The 22,238-nt window shown below is 40.8% G+C and overlaps 1 pseudogene across 1 annotated transcript; it reads left to right on the top strand.

Annotated features, from left to right (window-relative positions):
- Positions 1-2,714: 2,714 nt before the first annotated feature.
- On the top strand, positions 2,715-20,659 carry LOC309601750 (betaine--homocysteine S-methyltransferase 1-like; annotated as a pseudogene). Its single transcript has 8 exons — positions 2,715-2,753; positions 6,793-6,925; positions 11,719-11,837; positions 13,833-14,024; positions 14,623-14,769; positions 16,230-16,412; positions 19,945-20,173; positions 20,454-20,659. The product of its transcript is annotated as a betaine--homocysteine S-methyltransferase 1-like (transcript).
- Positions 20,660-22,238: the final 1,579 nt, after the last annotated feature.

Raw genomic sequence — 22,238 nt, 5'->3', positions numbered from 1 at the left:
AGACAGTTGCACTTTTGTTTATAGCTCCAATCATAATATAACTTGGTCCCTGCTTGGCAGTCTAAGTGACACACCTCACTTAAGACCTAACCTGGTCATTCTTATCTTCTTTTAAAGTAAATGTTCTTAAAGGGTCATATACATAAACAGTAGTAATACAAAAAGCAACGCAAGGTTGCTTCCACTCACAACTTTAAATCTTTGTTATTTGTCCAATATACCCTTATGCGTAGAACCTAGTTCTCAATGAGAAACTGTACCCCTGAAATGACAGTGTCAAAACCTGGCATTTCAAAAGTGCTATAGTATATGCGACACAAAGAGAAAGTCTTTAAAAAAATGTCTGCTTAGTAAAGCTCCTTAAAATATTTCTAAAGCCAAATGTCAGCAGACTACATCAGTCTACGTGTTCACGAACAATAAAACTGAATATATATTTTCACATCCCGTCTATTTTGACATGTTCTACTTTGCTCGAGTCAAAACACTATAGAAACAGGGTTTTGTCAATGGCTCACACCTGCTACTACACTACGCTACAGTTTCACAACCCCTTTAAGCCAGCATAAACCAGGACTGCTGCCATAGGCAGCCCCATTCTCACTGTCTTGTCTGATCCTCCTCTCTACTGCCCCTCCCACAGACAGCAAGCCAGATCAGGAAATTTATCCAAATTTTAAAAAGCCATGTTTTTGGATGTAAGACAAGGTAGGACCTCTTAGTACAGCAGCAGTACAAACTACTGTGAAACCACAGTATCATCTTTCCCTTCAGGACACTTAATCGATACTCAATTTTTATCTCCCCCTCCTTGTACATTTGCTTTTGCAACGCCTCTGGCAAAAGGCTGTCTAACGTGTAACTAGTCTTCCACCCATCCTCCATTCAGAAATCAAAGCTATTAGTTGCATGTATTATGAATGAAGATCTTTTAAAATAATATGACATGTTAAATGCAAATGCAGGAGGAATATGCACCATGCGGCAACGAATGAAAAGGAAAATAAATGGGAGCACTGGACACCACAGGTTTTCTGTATTTGACCCATACACACTTCTACGTGTTCTTTTTTGAGATTACATATTCATTTTTGCAAGTTAACAGTAACCTGTTTACTAGCCAGATGCGAGACACTTACCCCAGCTCCTCTATCAAATTTTATGAGGATAGTTAATCAAGGTCAAGCGTGGTTTTCTCGTGCTTCTTTTATGCTTTGAATTTGAGACTTCCTCACATGACTTTCCCTTCGGCTGGGGCTGCACGGCTAGAAGGCGCGTCCCCTGGGTGGTGGATAGGGGATCCCTCTCTGGAGGGTGCACCGGATAAAATTGAAGAAGGTGCCGCGAACCAGCGCAGCCTAAGGGAAGGCCACCCTGACAGAAAAACCACTGGCCCTCCAAGTCATGGGGGTTGGGCAGGAGGCCAACTACCTCCTCCCGGAAGAAGAAGAAGAAAAAAAAAAAAAAAAAAAAAAGCTGCAGAAACGACGAGCATCAACTCGGAGATGGAGAAAATCAGTAATGAAGTGAGGAGGAGGAGATGGAACTGGATCGGTCGTGTCTTGAGGAAAAAACCAACAGAAGACTGCGCTGTGGCCCTTGGGACTCCAGAGCACGCAGCCGCAGACCGATCGAAGTGGAAGAACGATGTTCGCGCCTTGTGTGCCTCCTGGCACTGAGAGAATTCAGATCAGATCAGATCACATGACTTTCAGCTCTTTTCAAACGTTTTCTTTCAAACGCAGGAGCCTGGTAAGAATCCGGGGAGCACCTTTCCTGTGAACTACGCGGTTCACCCAGATGTTTGCTCGTGCCAGGTAAAATAGGTCATTTTGTGCTCATCGCTATGGCCCAGAACACAACAGGAGGGATCTCTCTATACCAGGTCAGCTACTTACCCCGGGCTGAGTCTGGTCTTTGACAGAGAAATGCGAGGCACGGGGGGAGGGGGGGGTGGGAAATGCACCTCCTGCCCACAAGGAGAGGCCTTCGCGGCCCGGTGACCCTGACCGGCACCTGGTGGAGCACTGCAGGCCGGCAGAAGGAGCTGTATTCCCCTTACCTTCCCCCCCCCGCCCCCCGCCAGATAGCTTTACACTTCTGGGGCCGCGCCCTGGGGCAGCACCGCCCGCGCGGAGGCCACGCGCTGAGAGCCGTGACCGTTAACAGCTCCTCTGCCAGCGCCTCCCCACCGCATCCCGCCCGGAGCTCCTCACCGCCCCCGCGCCCAGCCCGGCCCGGCCCGCGCGTGCCCGCGCCGCCGCCGAGGGGCCGCAGGGCAGCCGCGGCGGCGGCGGGGGGGGGTCGGGCCGGCCGCCGCGGCGGGAGGTCGCAGCCGTCGCAGGGCTCTCCGCAGCACCGCGCTCATCCCGCGCGCAGCCCGCCCGCAGCAGGGATGGAGAGCGCTGGCCAGCCCCTTGGCCGAGGGGGCAGCCCGGAGGAGCTACCGGGCGCCTCCCGATCCCCACCCCCAGTGCTCGTCCCCGAGCCAGGCGGGGGCGGTGGCGGGAGGGGGCGGGTCAGTCCCGGGCCGTGCCAGGGCGCCCCGCGGAGGCAGGGGCCGGGCCGGCCGGGGGTGTCGCTCGCAGCGCTGCTCACCGCGGCCCGCCTCCTCCCCGCGTTATAAAAGTGCGGGCTGAGCGCTCGGGTTATCTTCTGCTTCGTGCCGAGTCGTCTGGGTAGTCTCAGGTAGCCAGCGTCCTTTGGCGAGGAAAATGCTGCCGATCAGGAAGACCACGAAACAGGGCAAAAGGATAATTCCCCCACCTCCCTCCCCTGCTCGGCCCCGGTCCCCTGCTCTCGGCGGGCCCGTTCCCCTGTCCGGCGTGGGGGCAGCGGCGGGCGCTGGGAGGGGTGCCCCTGCCGCGGTGCGGGCGCTGCCCTAGCGGGACCACGCGGTAGGGCAGAGGCAGCCTCGCGCCGGTGCTGCGAGGCGCGCAGGCGGGGAGCGGCGGGAGCTTCCCAGCGGCACAGGGCAGAGCTCGACTCTGGGTCGGGCTGGGGCTCCGCTGTACCCGGCCGCCTCTCCCGCCCCCTCGGGGTCCTGCCCGGAGGCTTTCCTGGGGAGCTGCTGCAAAACTGGCACAACCCGCAAACCGCACTTAACCTCCAAGTAAGGTACTCGGTATTTCTGCGGGTAAGGGCATATTGTGAAAAGCTAAAGTAAAGACGTAATAATAACTATACCTATTCAGCATCAAACCATTAAAGACATTTGGACACTGTTATGAGATAGATAGATTAGATTCAACTTAATGCTGTAACAGCTCACAGAATCTTGATTTCTCTCAACACATAGACTGAAGCCACCAAAGTTCAAAACCATTTTGCTTAATATTATTTGATATGCAAACTAAGCAGTGCTCACAACACATTAAAATTGTAAATATTGTAAGCATAAACCTTCATTGGATGGGATTCCTGTCTCCAGCGTCCTGACAACTCTAAAAGCCCCAAATTGCTCTTCCCTTTATTTATATGACTGAATACCAACAGTGTTTGTAATAGGAGCGCAGTCTCCAATATATGCATGCCCTTCGCACTCTCATTTAGCTAAAGAAATAAGCCAGTATAAAAGGTTATTCAGGCATCAGCCATTCTGGCCATCAAGATAAACATTTGAGCAATATCTAAATCAGACTCTCTGACATATACCAGTACTGCTACCCTGCAGTGCTGCTTGGGAGGGTCAGTGGAATCATGTATTCTACCTTCTGTTTGGAAGGACAGTATTATTAGTAGGACACTGGACACTTCTTACTCAGAACTGTTTTTATTTGGTTTTATATGTAGCATATAAGTCTAGAGTAAGAGAACAGAAGGATATGGGAAGAAGTCTATGAACTCTATGCCTTTCAGGTAGCTCAGTTATAAAGGAAGGAGGTGAGGAGGTATTTGTTCTGCTGCTTATTTTTTGGCACATGCCACCTAACTTCAGACACCTAGCAGAAGGCAATTGCCCTAGGTTCTCCTACAGGCAATGGACAGAGATAAGCCTTTCTTGAGGGCTCACTTAAGATCTGAATAGTTATTTTGAGATGCTTTTTTTCTCTCCACCGATGGAAAGATAGGATATAGGTAGACCAAGCAGGCTTTTCACTTATATGGTTCGGTTACATTCTTAAAGTTGGTTGGGGGAATATCTTCATACAGTCATTTGCACTCCTTCCGTGGATAGATGTATGGACTGTGGTGCAACTTTGTTCATGGTAGCAAAAGTGAAGCAGTGAAAAGATGGCTCAAAAAAGCCCTGGTTAGCTTTTTACAGATACTATTTCTTGTTATTTAATACCAGATCTGTGTACTACTGGATCACTTGACAGTACAATTTTGATCTGGATTGGGCATGAGCACACAGTTGTAGTTCTCTGGGGCAGAACAAAACAATGTTGATGCTGAACTCATGCTAGCTATATGCTGTTTGAACCAATGGTATTTTATCCAGTATAGATAAAGTAAAAATGGTGTGAAGAGATGATATCAGACCTATAATAAAGTCTGCAAAAAAGTTATTTCCATTTTGAGCCAATCTGAACTGACAAAGTAAGTTTAAGCACTTTGTGCTTTATAGTTATGTCACCTGCTATTAGATGCCCTGATGCTAGGTTTAATATATCACAATATATTATATATTAAGATACCACAATCTATTCAGTCATGGCTTATGTTGCTTCTGTGTGTCAAAAGTGAAGATTATTTTAAAGTGCAGTTTAAAAAAGCTAGAACTGTGAAGGGAAACTGCTGTTAAATCCTAGAAGGGACTTGAAAAAAAAAACCTGTTGATTGTAGTGCATTTAAATATATCTATATATTGTGTCAACATGTATCTATTGTAATGTAATCTTCAGTTAACAAGCAACAACTGAGGTTGCTTATACATTTAAGATTTTTTTTTTTTTGTTTTCCCCTCTGCACTCCTGTTCTCTGCATATTAAACTTCTGAAGCAGGCTCTGTCTGTAAAAGATTCCTTGGCAGGCAGAGGAAGCAGGGACTCAACCAGTGATCCCTTGGGTGCCTTTCTCTGGCCCCATTTGAGGCATTCTGTTACAACTGCAAATTAGTTAATTGCAAACACAATCTTTACAAAGCCTCCTGACATTTACACTTACAACAGAATTGCCCTAATAGACAGGCACGACTTGTAGACTTATTGAAAATTACTGAGTTTTGGAGACTGAGTATTGTAGATTGAGTTTTGCCCTGGTCCTGCTGAAATAAAGATAAAAGCTTGCACTTTTTCTTAACGTTGTAAAGTTAATTACGTCAATATTTTGGAAAGTCCAGAATGTGCAATGGAATGTGATGCAGACATCTGCAAGCCAACACTTGGCCTAGCTCATATATCTGCACAGCAACACTGTGCAGAGAAGCCCCATCACCTTGCTGCTATGTCAGTGCCTGGGCCAAAAACGCCGACCCTCTCAGCCAGGCTTTGTGGCCTCCAAGTAGCCTTACACTGCTATGCTTGGTACTGGAACTGGCATAGTTGGCACAGTGCACCTTCTTGTTGGAAAGGCATACTCTCATGCTGCCTAAAGGGCAGTGCTGAGATGTTATAAGTGTTTTTCTTTCCTGGATGTATGGTGTGAGATAATTGAATTAATGAAGGAGAAATTATCAAGAAAGATAATCTACTAAAGGTTGGAGGCTAATTGTTAAAAAACCCTTCCTCTCAACACAAAAAAACACACTCAACTCTATGTCCGCAAGGTGCTTTTTTTTCCCCTACTCCCTCAAATTTCATCTACTGAAACGCTAGTAGGCCATCAGGAAAAGATAACTATGGACAGCAATTTCAGTCTTACCTTTGATTTTTTAAAATCTTTTTCTGTACCCACTACCTTTGTTAATGTAATGGGTCTGCATTAATCCACTTTTTAAAGTCAAATAGAATTATGTTTGTAATCTACTGGCAGAATTTAGTACTATTTAGTATAACAGCAAGGTACTTTTTTGAAAATTTGAACAATCCAATGAAGCAATGAAAGGAATACAAAAAATAATATGTATTAGGTGCAATCAATATATTTTGTATTCATGTTTTTCATTTTACAAAAAAAAATAATTACCACTTTCCTTGTGTTAGTGTAGAGTTCAAGGCAGAAGCAAGGTTAATCACAGGGTGCTGTAAGGTTTGTAATTTGGCATCTTAAAACATTTCTGGGCTGTGCAAAAGAAGCAGGATTTTCTTTCATTTTGTAAGTCTAGGTAAGGAAACCCAGGCCAGTGAAAAGTCTGTCAGAAAATGGAGGCCAGCATTCTGAGATGTGTCTTATTTGCTAGGAAAATGTTACATGCTTACTTTTTTTGATGCTTGTTGTGCCATCTTGTGTCACAAGCTACTTGTGCTGAGGCTCTGTCATGATGGCATTTGTAGCTAAAGAGCAAATGAGCTAATGAAGAGGTCAGTGATACTAGTGTTTCATTTTAAAAAGTTTCACATATATTTTACAGGAGAATTTGAGACTGTGTTTTACTTTCATAGGAATGGAATTAGACCATTGACTTCTAGTTCTGGGGACTATATCTCTGGAATACAATAAACTGAATAATTAAAAGTCTTATGTAATATATATGCATATATTAACGCCTTATGTTGTAAAACAGATCACCTACTATTCTTTAAAGAGAATTTCAAGAAGGAAATGGATTACTTCTTATTATTATGGCAAAGATGTTTCTGGTAGCCCACAAATAATTATATCTGCTTTGCAAATACAGGAAATGTCAACAAAGGAAGCCCACAAAACTGAAGAACTGTAATTATTAACCTTTCTTCCTGCTTTCTGCAGGGTATTCTAGAGCGTTTAGATGCTGGAGAATTTGTGATTGGAGATGGAGGATTCGTCTTTGCTCTTGAAAAGAGGGGGTATGTAAAAGCTAGGCCTTGGACTCCCGAAGCAACGGTAGAACACCCAGAAGCAGGTCAGTTTTACTGGGAAATGGTGATTCTATAGTGAAGGTAAACATGGTTGGATAAATAATAAATATATAGGAACCTGTAGTGGGTTGCTTGACAATGTAGAATTACACACTGTTAAGAATAGTCTAAGAATCTATAGACCCCCTAATCATCGTACCCCTTATTCTTGCTCTAACACTGGTCAAAAGCAGTTGGTTGGGAAAGAATATGAGTAGTGCAAACATATAGTGATACCTCTCCAGAATGCTTTCCCAGTCTTCAGTAATTTGTAACCCAGGGACTTTTTGACACAGATATGGTATCTTTGTATTTAATAACATTCAGTGATTTCTCTCTCATGGACATGTCCAGTCTGTCCTTGAGCTGATATCAAGTTTATCCTTCACAACATCTTGTGACAAAAAATTCTGCAGTTAACTATCTGTTTTGTTGTGTTCTGACCATTATAAATGAATACAGTTTGTTTATTAATTCCTTCAGGAAAACGGCAGCTTTTAATAAACAATGGAATGGAAGAGGAGTATTTAATGTATCTGGCTCCACTGTGAAATGAGGATTGATAAACCTCATAAGAACCTAAGAATTGCAATAAAATTGCATCAGTTGCTGTGCCAAGGGTGTTAACTCAACTTCTGCCTATCCCATTTAATGGAGTGACTGTCTACAGTGGAGGGGGGCAAAATGAGCAATCATTCTATGCCTTACAGCATAAAGATTATAGTGTTTAGCATAAATAGTGCAAAAGCAGGTGCTATTATCTATTTATGTATGCTTCATTACAATAAAGCATTTGCCCTAGTAATATCATGTGCAGTTAATCCCACAAGCTAATTCAGAATGTCCTGGGAAAAAAATTTTCTTTGTTCTGTCTTAAGTGTATGTCCTTCCAAATTAGTCTTTTTCCTCTATAAAGGGGGAAGAAGGAAGAAGAGGAGAAGGAGAAATAGAGATCTTAGCCCTCTCTATTACATTGCTTTGTACACCTTACCTATTTTTTCCCCTAATCCTTCTCAGCCTTCAAGTGTTACTTTGTGTAGCATGCCTAACTTAGGGTCATGGACAGCCTTAGATAATGCAGTGCTCCAGCAAAGGTTTAAAGGGTGATGACCTAATTTGTTGAACCTCATCTCCCAAAAATACATCCTATCACCTCTCTCTTTCTCTCCACCTGTACCTTTTTCTGCCCCTGCGCATTCCATCTTACAAATCGTAGCGCTTATACCATGCTCTTTGTTTCCCCTTTGCTTATTTCTTTTGTACCACAAAAGTCTTTGACCCTCTCCACATGCCTTCTCAGGAAGTGTAGGTCTCGGTCCATGGGGAATGCAAGACATTACCTTACATAGAGGCAGTTGCAGATGGCTTAAATAGGCTAAATTGGCACACAGATTTGTTTTAAACAAGTGATCAGTAGTCATAGGTTAGCCCCCTACTGATTTGCTAGAACATATTGCTCATGCCTGTAACATAACACTTTTATAAGCCCTTTGTAGGCTATTTATAAATACACCCTTAACTGGAAATGTGTTCATTTCTTTCAGTGCAGTGTGCTGCCTCCCCTCTGTTATTGCTCTTTGCTCCTGCATGCTCAAGGGTCATGTTATTTTGAAAGCAGGTGTAAAGAACAGAAGGACCAACTGTCTGAGCCAGCTGGTGTAAAAAACCATACAACTACCGGCCCTTCTTGTCTTTGTAAGGAATGAGGGAGGTTCTGAGATTGCAGCAAGGAATGATGGAGGGAAAAAAAAAAAAAAAGAAAGAAGAAAAAAAAAAAAAGTGAGTTGAAGGCCATTATCTCCGTTACAAGAGAGGAGAAGTTTTGCCAGACTGACAAGTTTAGAAATGAGATCTAAATATTTCTTCTGAGCCAGATCAGGTATCTGAGCTACTGCTCTGTACTGAGCAATATGCATATGCACTTACTGCCCCCATCTGCTGTTAGCTTAAGTCTGTGTCTTTTGTGAAATGTCCAACTCATGGTAGATTGAAATGAAAACTCAGTGTTGTATGTCTGACTCCTAAAATGCATCAAATTTAATAATTGTTTAGCCTCATATGTGGCTGTTACCTCATTTCTCAAATAGTGGAAGAAAACATAGCTTCAGTAACATGCTAGAAGTCACACAAGAAGTAAATTAGAGTGGTTTGGGTTTTTGATAGCATCATGCAGACTACTGTGGGCTTGATAATACTAAGTGTATTCTAGTGGTAAAAATGATTTGCCTGGGATTGAATGAGATTCAGGCTGATACTTTACTTATAATGCTATTCTTTCCCTCCAAATGCAGACCCATTCAAGAGTCTGCTGTTCACATACCTGATAGTTTGGGATATAAAGTTCCTTATTCATACGTGTTAGATTATGTTTCATTTGCCTACCAATGTCTCCATCCTTATTCACACAAATCCCAAACATTCTTCTAGGAATGCAGGAACCATATTTAAAGAGCACTAACCATGGGGGTAAATAAATCTAGTTTATTATGGAAATGTCATAAAGCATTTGTGAAAATATTTGTAGATTATTTTTTCCTTTTCACATTTCCTGACTAGTGTTCATCAATGATTTTTCATGGGGGCGAATAGAAAAACAAACTACAGAACACTAGAAACATACAGAGACAGTCCTTTTAGTTGGGCTCAGTAGCCTGTTTTAATGATGTAGGAAAAAGAATACTCTCTGCACTAGGAATGTTTTGACTGTGTAAAGGCTGTAAAACTGAAATTTGATCCCGATAGTTCAGGCAAATTCCAGGGACTCTTTGAATTGTAGCTCTGCTAGAATCTATGTTCCTGGATAGTTCTTTGTGACTGCTGTGTTAAATCACAGTGTGGTTACCCAAGGCTGTAATTAGAAATGAAATACTGGTACTAGTAGAGAAAAGCAAGGGACACCACACTGTTCCTTCACTGAAAGCAGATGTGCTGCTGTGTATGCAGATTGACTCTAGCAACTCAGACTACCGTTTGAGCTTCTCTGGCATAGAATGCTGTGTTTGTTGTAGCTGAAGGCAGTAATTTTATTCTCGTGACACATTAACATGTTTCCCTAATGACACAGATTGTCTGTAGACAATGAGGTATGATGAACCAAGACTTCAGGAAAGCTTTTCCAAACATCTGCCATAGAAACTGCAGTGTTCTCATGTCTCTATACAATATCTAGGGAATAAATTATTCCTGTATTTGCTATAAGCTGTTGAGCGTTTTAACTCTGTTTTACATGATAAGTAGTGTTCTAGAAATTATTATAATTATTGTTTTGTGGGTTGTTGTGGTTTAGCCCCAGCCACCAACTAAGAACCACACAGCTGCTCGCTCCCTCCCTTCTCCCTGATGGGGTGGGGGAGAGAATCGGAAGAGTGGAAGTGAGAAAACTCATGGGTTGAGATAAGAACAGTTTAATAACTGAAATAAAATAGTAGTAATAATAATATTATTATTAAAGCAAGTAATGCATGATGCAACTGCTCACCACCCACTGACCGATGCCCAGCCAGTCCCCGAGCAGCGATCCCTGCCCCCCGGCCAACTCTCCCCAGTTTATATACTGAGCATGACATCATATGGTACGGAATAGCCCTTTGGCCAGTGTGGGTCAGCTGTCCTGGCTGTGCCCCCTCCCAGCTTCTTGTGCACCTGGCAGAGCATGGGAAGCTGAAAAGTCCTTGACTAGTGTAAGCCCTACTTAGCAGCAACTAAAACATCAGTGTGTTATCAACATTATTCTCATCCTAAATCCAAAACACAGCACTATGCCAGCTACTAGGAAGAAAATTAGCTCTATCCCAGCTGAAACCAGGACAGTATCCACCCCTTATTCTATACCATCTATGTCATGCCCAGGTCCTATCCTTTCCAATACATTCCAATTAATCACCACCACTTTTCCAGTCTTTTGATATGTACACACAGATATCATTCCCTTAGTCCATGGGCCATCCCTCTAAAATGTCCGTTGAGTTCATTCGGTCCATGACTTTGGGCTTCATCTCTCATAACAGTCCTATAGGGCAGGAGAGATGGTGTGTGGTGTTGGGTTGTTGCATGCTGAAGCCAGTTATGGTTCTATCACCGCTGCACTTTGCTCGGTTCCATCAAAGTTCATTCTTCATTAATCTGGGTGATTCTTACTGTGATTCTGTTGATATAGCATATAGCCACCATAGAAGTGATGACATACAGTATTATATAGCAATTAACATCATACCATTCAGTTCATTGGCTATTTTCACCCAAAATCAAATCCCCTTGAGGTACACATTGCAGTGCATGTTTCGCATTCATGGATAACCTGTGCAATAGCGTCCATGGTCAGGTCCAGCCCTCGATCGCGAGCCCATTTGTCTGTTGCATCTCTTCCTTGATGGCCTGAGGTGTCATGGGCCCACCGAGCTATAAACAATCCACCCTCATGTTGCCAGTCCAGATCCACCTGAGCCACTTCAATCTTAGCAGCCCGATCCACCTGCTGGTTGTTTTGATGTTCTTCAGTGGCCCGACTCTTGGGTACGTGAGCATCTGAATCTACTGATGAACTAAATATAGAAATCTTCAGTCATTCTTAGCAGAGAATAACTAAGAAGGAAGTTTTCTACCTAATGTTCTAAGAGTGGGAAGAAAGGAATTCTACACAGACTGGGGTACTGCTTCTACTCCCTCATAATGGCTCTTCTAGTAAACACAGTATCACTTCTTTTACAGTAACATTAATTCAATAAACATTTAGTTTTGGGATAATAATAGTAATAACTGTACCAAACATCTCTTCTTTGTCTCTTTTAATTCTTTGCAGTTTGTCAGCTTCACCGGGAATTCCTCAGAGCTGGATCCAATGTTCTGCAGGCATTCACATTTTATGCCAGTGAGGACAAACTAGAGAACAGGGGCAATTATGTAGCTGAGGAAATAAGTGTGAGTAAAATACTATTTTGATGGAGATATGAAATAAGTGTATTCATTTCAAAAGGTTTAATAGAAAGAATTATCAAGTATTTTCACAGTTTGTCATAACAGTTTTGGTTATATTTGAGGACCAAAGAATGAGATGGTGCAATTTCAGAATTTGGAATAGTAAGAAAGACAAGGTTAAAGGGGAAAGAAAAAAAAAAAATAACAAAATGGGGCAAAGATGAAGAGAGGAAAAAGGATGCCCACATCTTATTTTTCCCATCTGAGGAGATAGTTTACTGGAGTTTTCATACAAAGTATAGGGAGGACTAAATGCACAGAGAGCAAAATCAATTGTAAAAAAAGAAATGCTTTAGCATCCAGAGAAACAAATCAACTGCAAAAATGGTGAAGAATCCTGGAGAATAATGACTTGCTAATAAGAACTGAATGTTTTTTTAGGACCATGTCTTCAATAAAATATCAACTAAAAAATCCAAGGTATACACTGTGGTCAGTATTCCCCTTCTCATGTGTAAGGGTAATCTGGTACAGTAACAGAAGTACTGTGTTGGTGTTTTCTTACCCCCTACACAGAGGAGTTGTAGGATGTTGGGTGCCTTCACTAGATGCAGGCCCCATCTCCACTGGGACTTCTGGCACAAACATTTCTAGATAGTTCCTTTGAGACTAGAAGATTTGTCGTTGGGTGTTTTCTCTGATCTTTTCCCCTTTGGTCCTATTGTCTATTATTTCAGCCTCTGGAAAATAGAGAAGATTCTCCAGGGCGCAGAGAGGAAGGAATATATTTATGTGAAGATATCCCAAGTCAGAAACTAGAGCAATCTGGACACTAGGGAAACACTTGAGGCTTAATTAAGAGGTTAAGACATTAAAATGTCATATGACCAAATTTATCTGAAATGCTGTACCTTTACATTCAATAGATGCAACATCGAAATGTCTGAAGTGATATCCCAGAAACATAGTGCCTCTGGAACTAGCCATGCTGCAACGAAAAATGATAAGAGGGGTTGGGAAAGCAACTGGAAACTGGAATGCATTGCAGCAAAACTTTCAAGCTTGATTTGCTGCCAGTTCTAGAAGCAGTTTCCTCCAGGCTCTAACTGGTTTATGGCTCCAGCTCCTGGTGTTCCCAAACACGTACCTGAGCAGAAGTGCAAGTGGAAGACACTCTGTCAGCAATAGCCTTAAAAATCATCTGGATGTTTTGAGGCAGCCATGGAAAACTTCAGCTGAGAGAAACCTATGTAGATTCTAAGTAGCCCATGGGCCACAAAGAAACCTGCTCTAATCAGTCCTTGTTATCTATCCCAAATAATGATTCTTTTCCAAAAATCTTTTTTTCCCAGCTTAACCTCTTTCACAAGCTGTTCTAGTCATCCTGGTTTGGGTATACAGGGAATGTGTCTTTCAGTCTAGGTGATTAATTAATCATATATAGTGATAAGTTTCCCTTTGCTATTCTTAAATTGGTAACTTTAACATCAGGTAATTAATGACATCCTTTTAAAAGTGCCTTAAATGACTCTATATCATATCATAGCTTAAATTTTGAAAATTATCAAAATACTAAAATAATACATTAAGAAACAGAATGAAAAATCAATTGAAATTACTACTCTTTTTTTCCATCCACAAAATCTCAGAATAGAAGCAGACACTTAAGTGTAACTAACTAACTTATTTTCTAAGAGGAAAAAAAAAATTCTGCTTCACACCAAATATTTGCTTTTTTATAGACTATTTGTGTAAGATGTATTAAAGGTAATATGTTTTTGTATTAGTGTTTGATAATATGATAACTTATAAGTTGCAAGAAATCTGTTTCTTAATGTTTGTTATTTTTTTGAAAAATGCTGATCTTCCTAATCAATATTATAGAAAAATACATTTAAATTATAAATGAATATGAAGAAGTCTTTTGTCCTTTTTGTGCTCTGAAATTACATGCATATCTCTGACCAGGTAAAAATGATGTAATCTATATTCATATAGTGCCAGAAAGTGAATGAAGCTGCTTGTGACATTGCAAGAGAAGTGGCTAATGAAGGTGATGCTTTAGTGGCTGGAGGACTCAGTCAAACACCATCATACTTAAGCTGCAAGGATAAAGCAGAGGTTAAAGCAGCCTTTCGAAAGCAACTAGATGGCTTTATGAAGAAGAATGTTGACTTCCTAATTGCAGAGGTAAATCTGTAAAAAAGTACATGCCTTCAGCTGGCACAGTGTGTTAACTTTAAGATGTCTAGTCTACTTTAGGGAATACAAGTATATATTGCTTCCTTCTTTAAAATTTTCTGTTATACTTTTATTCCAGTAGAATCAGATGTTTTCTAAATGCACAGCAGTATCTGCAAGCGTCCTAGAATAGGACCTTGAACCCTAAATTTCTATCATCTCAGTCAAGTCAAATTCTGTACCAGTACAAAGAGGATAGATTAATGTGATCTTGATTAGTTCCTGTTTCCTCCTGTACTCCGTAAGTAACCAACCCATGGTGACTTTTCTAGATGAAAATAGTTCTTCAGGGATAAATCCCTGATTAACCCCCTGTATGGGCATTCTTATTCTGAAACATGAGTATCTTTTTATTTTGGATTTAGTTTTCCTTCTGACTTTTTAAAATCCTTTTTTAACTGTGTGGTCAGTGAACTCAACTGAATTCTGTTAGTGTAAATCAGAAAAGAATCAAGTCATTGTATTGCTGGTGAATTTGGGGTCTGGATTAATGTGTTTATGTTTCATCTCCAAGAAACGAAAGTAGTCCACTTTTAATTTCTTTCAGTATTTTGAACATGTTGAAGAAGCTGTCTGGGCTGTTGAAGTCCTAAAAGAATCTAGGAAGCCAGTTGCAGCTACAATGTGCATTGTCCAGAAGGAGACATGCATGGCGTGCCCCCCGGACAATGTGCTGTCCGACTGGTAAAGGCTGGTAAGAATCTGTTTTAATCTGCACTTTAAAAGTATGGAACAAAGTTAAGTCCTTAATCATTGAGATAAATGGATGTGTATCTCAAGTAGATAGCTTCCCAATTATACTTGATGAAAGTTTTGAGCCTGTGGAAGAGTTTCTATGTGTACTTTACTAGAGCAGTCTTGTAAAAAAAAGTATGAAAATGCAGCTATAAAATCCTTATTAACCAGGATGGTATTGGGAGCAATAGCCACAGGCAGCTGATACTGAGTAGAACAAAATCCTAAAACTATTCAAAGTTGATTACAGACCCAGCCCCAAATTCTGGGCTCAGGATTATGAAACATAAGCAGAATCCAAAGCCGCCTTTGATTCTCTGCTCATGTTTTTAGAAATGTGTGGAGCACAGTTCAAATCCAGGATGAGAGAATAAGAGAATGAAAAAATTAATCTTATTGCCTATCAAATGCTGTGTTTTCTGCAGGACAAAGGGAAGGGCAGAAGGAATTAATCAGGGGCATGATGGACCGACCATACAGGGGTTTTATTATATCTGTTCTGAACTACTCTTTTCCTTTGGAGTTAAGAGTTGAAATCCAAAGGCAGAACCTGTGTTAGGAACCTGTTAGCTATTTGTATATGTGGCTGTACATAATCAGTCTTCACTGATTGAGCACTGATGAGAAAAGCAACTGCATGAGGGTGGGAGATGTGATTCCTCATCAGGAAGGTAAGGAGTGCAACTGAGATGTAAATGGAATGATCAGCCTCAGGAGAGTTGAGGCTGGCTCTAATCCAACTACCTTGTTGTCGTGGTTTAACCTCAGTCGGCAACTAAGCACCACACAGTCACTCGCTCACCCTCCTCCCCTTCCTGGTGGGATGGGGGAGAGAACTGAAAAAAAAAGTAAAACCTGTGGGTTGAGATAAAGACAGTTTAATAGGACAGCAGGAAGAGAAAATCATCATCATCATCATCATAAAAGAATATACAAAACAAGTGATGCACAATGCAATTGCTCACCACCTGCTGACCAATGCCCAGCCTGTCCCCGAGCAGCGATCCCTGCCCCCCGGCCAACTCCCCCCAGCTTATATACTGAGCATGACGTCATATGGTACGGAATAGCCCTTTGGCCAGTGTGGGTCAGCTGTCCTGGCTGTGCCCCTTCCCAGCTTCTTGTGCACCTGGCAGAGCATGGGAAGCTGAAAAGTCCTTGACTAGTGTAAGCACTACTTAGCAGCAACTAAAACATCAGTGTGTTATCAACATTATTCTCATCCTAAATCCAAAACACAGCACTATGCCAGCTACTAGGAAGGAAATTAGCTCTATCCCAGCTGAAACCAGGACGCTTGTGTTCATAGTGCTGGTGTACAGATGGACTGCTCTGCTTATGGAGTGCTGTGGCTAAGAACTTTCACCTCCCACTTCCTAGGGAGATGTGACTTGAACTTATTTATTTTCCTCCTCCTAGGTGCTTCTATTGTTGGAGTCAACTGCCATTTTGACCCAGATACCTCCCTGGAAACTGTGAGACTGATGAAAGAGGGCTTGCACGCTGCTAAACTGAAAGCTCACCTGATGTCCCAACCACTTGCTTTCCATACACCTGATTGTGGGAAGCAAGGATTTATTGACCTTCCAGAATTTCCCTTTGGTAAGACAAGGGTATCTTTTTTTTTTTTTTTAAATTTATTTACTGTCTGTTCCTTTTTTTCCCCTAGCTTTTAGCAAAGCTGAAACTGCAAGGCATCCTCCTGTACAATAGGATCAGTCTCAATTATCCTGTCTGGCATTCTGCATAGATGGATTGGGTTAAAGATCATCCAGATAATGAGAGTATTTCAGCAGTATCACAGCATGTGACTGAAAGTGAAATTATGATGAAAACAGTTAAAGTGCCACAACCTAAATCAATTAAAAAAAAATGTTGTTTTTTTTTTTTTCTTGTGCTATAGAACCTTGTTCAGGACAGCTGTAAAATAGTCCAAAGAAATTAACAAGAGCAAATACACTAAAAACAACCCAGACTTTAAATGCCTTTGGACTGGAGCTCCCCAGCATTCTCGGTTGTGACGTCTAGCCCATGAGCCCTATAATGTTTACCTGCATAGGGATTTAATGTATAATGCATATGCGGAGCTGGATCATTAGTATAGGTGCATGATTCTTGCACTCATAATGGTTCAGTCTTGCAAGTGTAACTGTCTAAGATAAGTGAGATTAGAGAGAAAGCAGAAGAGGGAATATGTTCTTTGATGTTGCTTACAAATGGATTAGCAGTTTGGAGATGGATTCATCACTCTTATGCTCAGCAGAAATTCTACCCAAAAGACCGAAAGATTCAGCCACTTTATGTGTATATAAGGCTTGTGTATTTAGGGCTTATTCCCACCTGGGATGTAGAAGGTCACATCCTCTTAAGATAAGAGGAAAAAAGCAGCCTAAACATTTTAAAATTGATTAGAAAAATGCCTTCATTTTCAGATATCATACATTCTTCTTTTCAAGATCAGCCTATAAAATAAGGTATTAAAACAACTGAAACTTGAATTTTTAGGAAAAAAAAAAAAGATATGGATGTGATTTTCAGGAAGATATTTTATTTTAAAAGTCCTCTCTACGTAAATGAAGGAAAAAGAATAAAGCATGAGCCTGAGGCATTCATTAGATAATAACAACATGTCTGGGTTCTGAAAATACTCTGGGATGTTTAAAAGTGTCAGGAACTCATTTATCCTATTCATTCCTTCGTATAACTCCTCTGATTGCAAGCAAAAATGATAGAACAGATGCAGTAAGTAATCAAGTTAATTGAAGGATTCACTCTTTGGTTTGTTATGGTTCTTGGTTTGTATGTTATAAGCAAACTGTATGAGATGTCAGTTTTCAGAAATTTCATGAGTCAATTGGAGAAGCCTGGTTCTGTGAATGTTTGCACTACCCAGAAGGAGCAACTGATCACTTGATGGCAGAGAAGTAGTTTGGTAAATCATTGTTAAACTGACCCAGTTGACTCTGCTTTTTGTGGAAGGCAATATGCACAAAGAGGCATTTAGGTATTTGAAGCGTACATAACCTCTGTACAGGCCAACAAGATCTCAGTTTCTAGAAAAGCATTGGCTATGTTGTATTGGCAAACTCCAGCATCTAGATACCAGCAGTATTTATTTATCTTTAGAACTTTTTCCAGTTTTCTGTGTTTTTCCCTTCTGTGTTACTGCAATTGCTCTCAAATGTCACCAGTTAAGCAAGGACAATGTTTTAGACAGAAAAGTCCTGGTCAGTCAAAGCATACCCAGTTATCTCAAGAGTAGACGTACAGAGGGGCTAAATCTAGGCGCACATTACAATCTTCTCATCAGAAGTTGATGAAAATTTCAATATCTTTTTACTGTAAATGATAACATAAACTGTTAAGCTAGAGATATTTAATTCTGAATAAAGCCAAGAAAAATACTGTACATTGACAGGCACGGAAAATAGAATGTTAGTCATTTTTGGGAGGGGGGAAGAAAACCCCACAAAACGTGATCTATGTGGCAACTTCTTTTCGTAGCATACTGCTTGTTTTCAATCACCATGTTTCACCATGTGTGGCCAGTTCTTATGGCGGAGTCTATCCATGTTTCTTCAGAGCTGTTAGGTTGGTGCTGTCCTTATGCTCCTGAAACACAAGGACTGATTGTGACAGGGTGGGTGACGGAGAAGACAGGGAAACACCCTATACTGTTCTCCTGGAGTTTAGTTGCTTATACGGGTATAAATTGAGTGCAAGATGCTGCATTCTTACTGTTGATCGTTTTGTATCAATTTTGCATTAGCTTTTTAATGATATATGAGAGACAAGGAAATCATGAATTGATGCTTCTGATGCTTTCTCTCACATCTGCAGGACTGTACACAAACTTTTATTTAAACAGCTTTCTAAGATAGCTTAATCTGGTTTTCCTTCTGATATTAGACCATCTATTTTTCCGTTGTCCAGTCTTTCCCTCTGAGACCAATAATTTTCTGTTTAAGACCATTTCATTTTTTTCCCTTCTGTTTTTTATTTTCTGACTCTGTCTCTTTAACTACTCACTGGACTTTGAGCAGATCTGCTTTGCATCACCTTCTTGCATATTAGGCATTTCTGGGACAGGATGTAGGAAGAAGAATCCTACTTCTGCTGTGGTGCTGGAACCTTACTACCTCACCACGGCTTCTTTGCCTAGAGGAATGTTCAGTGCCCAGACATCATGCTGCACTCTCCTCATAACCAAGCTGATTCATCTCCTGCAGATGTGCATAAAGAAGTGGGAGGATTTTTATTCCTTTATTCCTGTATTTTTATTCCTTCAAGTTTCTTCTCCAGTCCCTGGTCTTTTCTTTCCAGTTCTGCAACTCCTGTGCCTCCTTCCCTTTCAGGTGTGCTTTTCCTTGTTCTTCTCACTTTCTGTTCCTTTCCTTCCACACGTCTTTCCTCTCAGCTCTGGCGTCCCTCCGCTCTGCTTACCACAACCTGCAACACGAAGAGGGGTTCAAAAGAAAGGCTGCATCTTAGCCATCCTAAGTCATCTACACACAGAACTTTCCACAAGGAAGTGGCTTGAGGCAGCAAGCTGCTTATGGATGGGCTTATAACTAAGTAAGGGATGGGCTAAGAAATAGCTACAGATCCCAGCTGTCAGCGAAACAACTGCCTGCCATTAGCTGGTCATGGAAAAAAGTGTAGTAAGCATTCCTGAGGAATAACAAGCAGGCTTATTCCTGTTGCAGGTAGGCTGATGATACCTTCTCCTTTCACAGATTAGAGTACTGTAATCAGATTTCCCAGATATTGATTGTTCATTAAGAACTCTTTGGACTTGTGGGCATAACATTGAAAGTGCTCCAGTACTTCAGCTAAGAACTCTGGCAGAATGGCAAGCATGTGACTTAGGGCTTGATCAGTCTCAGAAGATATTAGGTGCTGTTTTTCAAAGCCAAAGCAGCTTACAACAAGCATAGCTCAGCAAAGCATAACAGAATCTAAAAGCTAGACTCCTGAAAGTTTGCATTATTAATTCTAGCTCAGACAGCTCAAACATCTACATCTACAACCAGTTTTGCAAATAGTGTGCAAGTGTCTCAATAATGTGATTTCTTACAAAAAAATGCGGTGAACTGGAGCATGGTGAAAATTTAAGATATGAATGTCTTTGCAGGTCTGGAGCCAAGAATTGTAACTAGATGGGATGTTCAAAAATATGCAAGAAAGGCCTATGATTTAGGAATTCATTTCATTGGAGGCTGCTGTGGATTTGAGCCATATCACATCCGAGCAATAGCTGAGGAGCTGGCTCCTGAAAGAGGATTTTTGCGAGAAGCTTCTGAGAAACATGGCAGCTGGGGCAATAACCTGAGCATGCATACCAAACCCTGGGTCAGAGCAAGGTATGTATATCTGAACTGGAAAGCACACCAGCACCCTCCTTATAAAGGCTTACATTGGTCCATGCAGCAGACTAGCTTAACCAATATGGAGGTCTAAATATAACCGTAAACATTCTGTGTTAATAATTTTGAAGAATTAAATTTGATCTGGGAGCAGTAAAAGGGGCAAAGGGGCAGTAGGAGAGCTACAAAAATTCTCATCCCTCTTCAAAATGAACATTTGGTCTGAATTAATGTGAAAGTAATGAAAGTTTTGTAATATTTCCTTTTCTTTCTTTAGGGCAAGAAGAGAATACTGGGAGAATCTGAGGCCTGCTTCAGGCAGGCCATATTGTCCTTCAGTCTCAAAGCCAGATGGCTGGGGGGGGGGGGGGGTGGGTAACCAAAGGAACCAGAGAGCTGATGCAACAGAAAGAAGCAACAAGTGAACAACAGCTGAAAGAGCTCTTTCGGAAACAGTTGTTCCAATCCACTGCAGTTGTCTAAATGTTAGAATGATTTATCTACAGACCATCTCATGCTTCACAAGAAAAATCTGTGAAGATGAGTGCCCCGTTGATTTATCAGTTAACATCTAATGAAAGAGACAAAATGCAAAAATAATGTGATTACAGATTAATATGTCAAACTGATAATAAAATCTTTCTCTGGACGAATAGTTTAGAGAAGACACAGTCAGAAGGAGTTTTGGATTCTCATAACAACTGAGCTTCTTGTTAGCTAGGTGCCATCAACTGGGTAGACACAGAAATACGTGGAAAGTAATAATTGACTCAACTCACCTGTGAAAAGAGAAAAAGCCATCTATAAATACAGTATCCATGGACTTCCACTCCTGAGTCTGTTTTCAGTTTGGGATTATGTAGGAATTTCCTCAGGATTTGTTGAAGGCTACTTCAGGGACACACAAGCTGCCAATGCTTCAGACACACAGTTATCTGTAGCCACTTTCTTGACTTCAAGAGAATAAAAGTGAACTAGAAAAATGCATCTTATAAATGGAATCAAAAGATAAGGAAAATGAGAATGAGCTCTTGCAGGAATTTCTTACATGCAGGAGAAAGGTTCAGAGAACTTTTAGGAAAGAAAAATGACAGGTAAATAACTCACTGTTTTTGTCTCAGGGTACCATGTACACAAGATTTACTTCTCTGGAGACTAAAACGGTTAAGAGATTATTCTGAAATTTTGAAAAGTCAAATAAATTAAAAGTAATATGATGGAATAGTATTGTATTATCTTCACACCTTAAATCATGAGAGCTCAAACAGAATAACGTATCTCCAGTAAACCACTGTAATTTTCAAATGATCCAGCTGATTTCTGGATATCTCACTTGAAACACTTGGTTATCTCAAAATAGCATTTAAAACTGAAGCTTCCTAAAATATAACTCCTGTATATAAGCGTAGTAAAACATTCCATGATTCTGTTTAAGCTGATTGATTCAGTCTAGAGAAAATTAGCTATAAGAAGAGATGAAAAACCCTGTTAGGAAATAGATTAATCCACCTAAGTTAAGAAAACCCAAGGACATCTGTACGCTGAATTTGTTGAGAAGCGTTTTCTTACAAAGGATATCACTACACTTGGAAACCATAAAGGACACGTTTCCATAGTTAATTTTTGTGAATTACCACACAACTTTCAGATTTCTCTCTAGAATCCCATTCCCACCCATTCTACATTAAAGCCACTACTTTTATGAAAAATATGATTCTTGAAGTTAGAGTGTTGAAAGCTTTTGTTGGGCTACTTTTTATGTATAAGCTTATTTCATTATTTCTATCCGTGTTGATATGCTGCAGTTCAGGAAACTTATAAACATGCAACACTTTAGTGGGAAACTTCAAATATCCTTTTCAGACTGTTATTGGCAGACAGATTTTTAGAGAAAGCCATCTGCCTTCATCATGCTTACAACAAATTGAAATAGTTACTAGCTGGAATTTTTGCCTGAAAGCCAAAAGTAGACAAATCAAGAAAGTGGATATTTTAAAATGTAGATTATTTGGAAAGCATCCATGTAAGTATATATGCACTACATTAAACTTCTTCCTAAACC

This window comes from Platalea leucorodia (assembly GCF_965183815.1).
Source record: "Platalea leucorodia genome assembly, chromosome: W".
NCBI classification, from domain to species: Eukaryota; Metazoa; Chordata; class Aves; order Pelecaniformes; family Threskiornithidae; genus Platalea; species Platalea leucorodia.
This window is presented reverse-complemented; position numbering and strand designations above follow the sequence as displayed.